Source organism: Galeopterus variegatus, unplaced genomic scaffold (genome assembly GCF_000696425.1).
Source record: "Galeopterus variegatus unplaced genomic scaffold, G_variegatus-3.0.2 Scaffold15228, whole genome shotgun sequence".
NCBI lineage: Eukaryota > Metazoa > Chordata > Mammalia > Dermoptera > Cynocephalidae > Galeopterus > Galeopterus variegatus.
This window is the reverse complement of record NW_007741339.1, coordinates 21,890-25,141: the sequence shown is the minus strand read 5'-3', so window position 1 is coordinate 25,141 and position 3,252 is coordinate 21,890.

Sequence of the window (3,252 nt, the reverse complement as noted above, 5' to 3'; positions counted from 1 at the left end):
TTTTATTCTTTTGGCTGTTTTCAAAACGGATTCTGCTAAAGGTAGGCAAAAAGTGTTCTCTACATGTGGCTCTCACCTAACTGGAGTGACAATTTATCATGGAACTATTCGTATAACTTCGTATAATGTATGCTATACGAAGTTATTACGAATACTTATCAGATTCTTTTTATCTTTTTTATAAACTTCTTTAAAGAAATAACACTTTAGGATTTGTAAAGACCTTTTAAAAACAACATTGAAATAAAACAATTTGGGGGCCGGCCCGGTGGCGCACTGCTACAGTGTGCTGCTTGGGAGTGCAGCGGCGCTCCCGCCGAGGGTTCGGATCCCACATACAGACCGGCCGCTCACTGGCTGTTGTGATTCCCATGCTGAATCCCATCATCTACAGTTTAAGGAACAAAGATGTAAAATTGGCAATGAAAAAAGTGTTTGGGAAAAATTAGTTTATCATTAAAGTATGCATTTCACACTGAAAATTAAATTTTAAAAATTGAATGATATTTTGTACCTCAACATCAAGAGAGTATGATGTAATATTTGTTTTAATTTAATAGTTTAACTCTGTTATTCTTGTATATCTTAAAATAAAGATCATTGCAACCCTCTACGTATACTGTTTTTACATTCAGAAAAAATAGAATGACCTATTTTCTTTTTAGTGTGTCCTCATACACATATATTTACACATATGCGCATATATGCTTACTGATATACACACTATAAAACCACCCAGGCACATATGTATATAATCATTACTATAAAATGCTTTATATCATTTACTTTTGTCTCCGTGTAACTCAAGTCATATAGAGACCGATAGTTGTAATTATAATAATGTTATTTATAGCTGAGTAACTTGATCATACACTACCTAATCCACTGAAAAATCTTTTTTCAGATAAGTGAAGATCATTTTCCATGTAGTCATTTGTGTCTGAAACCAGTTCAAAGTAGACCTCTGTCCTTAGGTCCATGCTCATTTGTAGAAATCTCATCACAGCCTATGGTTCATACACCACAGATAACATGTTCAAATTCTCAGGTATCTTTATTAGACTGATTTGTGAATGTGTATTTCTCCTTCTTTTACTAGATTATCCAGAGCCTGGGCATTAAACCAAATCTATATTTGTTCACAGAAAATAGAAATTAGACTTATTACTTATGAAGATTATACTTAAACTCAAGAATAACAGAAGAAAAGTACAATACAAAGTAAGGTACAACTTGCTGGCAGATACAGCTCTTTCCAGAACTAAGCCCCCTCCCACTCTTGTGGGATTCCCTATATGCCCTGCATCTACTCAGTTTTGACTGTTTTCCTGTGACGCATACCACTATGTGATGCTCTTTCAGATGCCACCATTCCTCACTGTCCAGGCCCAAGAAGGAAGGCATACAAAAGGGTCTGGTCTACACTCACATATAACCCTGCTTCCAACAGGTATTATTTTCGTCACAATGATCTGTCTCCTTCAAAGATAAGTTTTAGTGGCAGTGTTTCTTTCGCTTTCCTTCGTCTTCATTTATTAATTTAAATTATTATCTTGTGAACTCATTTTCTTTCTTGAGTCCCTTTATTCATTAATCACATCAATATAATATCCTTAGAATATACAGTACAACCAAAGATGTTTTCCTAAAATGGTATTAACAAATTAAAAAAAAATCTAAACAGTACAAATATTGAAAATCTACATCCTACCACAATGAACTTCTTCACAAAAGCTATGGATTTGATTTTTTTTCTGTCTAGGGGGCACTTCCTTCTGATATCACATTGTTCCTTCCTCCAAATTTCAAAACAAAATCATGGTCATTAATATCCATTATCTGTGCATATTGAAATCATACAAATAAGGACCAACCCTGTGTGTGTGTTTGTGTATATCTGCGTGTGTAAAATAAAGCATAAAAGCGATCCTTAAACACAGCTGAAAATCACAAAGAATAATAAACTTTATGCTTAAAATTTTTGAAGTGTATATTATAGAAATAATAACAAATATCGTATAACAAAAAGACAGAGACTTCAGAAAATAGATTCAGTTATCTGCTGAATTAATATATATTGATGAAAAATCAATAGGACAATGAATAAAGCACCATACAACAGACAATTCACAAAGGAAGAAACCTCTTATGAACGATGCAACAGATCAATAATGATTTGGAAAACGTAAATGTTAAGTGATATGAAACACCCTTACACACATAAAACTGACAACAAACAAAAGTTGGTGATTTCAAAATGGGGTGAGGTGTTAGAGTAAAGAAAACTTTTCTGCTGTGCTGGTGGGTGATATAAAGTTGACAGGCTCTTTGGGAAACAATTTGGAAATGTCTAATTGTTGGGCCTTTAAAAAACTAACACCACCTTAAAGTGACATTACAAGTGGATTAANTAATTGCAATAGCTAGGTATTGAGACAGGATGCATGCCCTTAACCCTTAAGCTGATTGGAGTATGTGAAAAACCTGCCTTTGCCATTTAACTTTAAAAGCCAATGCTTGGGGCTAGCCCGGTGGCGCACTGGAGAGTGCGCCACTTGGGAACGCGGTGGCGCTCCCACCGCGGCTTCGGATCCCATGTGGAGACCGGTTCCCGCTCACTGGCTGAGCGCGGTGCGGGTGCAGCACCGAGGGTTTCAGTCCCGTTGCCAGTCCCCAGTACGGGCGCAACACCGAGGGTTGCGATCCCGTTACCAGTCAGTAAAAAAAACAAAAAGGAAAAAATAAATAAATAAATAATAAATAAATAAAAGCCAATGCTTGTGTGTTAATAAACGGAACTGCTTGACAGAACCCCCACCACGTCTGAGTGTCCTTTAACTGGGCTGGTTTGGGGCCAGTGGTGTGCTCGCCTCTCTTCATGGCTATCTTCCCCTGTCTCCTTCAAAAGGGGACCGGAGGGAAAGAGGAATCCCAGGCCATTCGCTCGCCCACTGAAAGGAACGAGGCTAGGGCTGTACGGGTCAGCTGCTGGCGGCGGACACGACATCTAATAAGTACATATATTCCTCAAAATCAGAGAATAACGTATAACTGAGTGAATTAACATGGATGAGTTCAAAAGCAAACATCTGAGTGAAAAAAGTTGGAGAATAAGACATTCAATAGTATATCATGCAAATCTACTTAAAACATCTTCAAACTTAGGGTATATTTTGTTTATGAATACACACATAGATAGTTAAACAATGACAATCTGCATATGAATGAGGAATAGTAGATAGGATTTTTCTC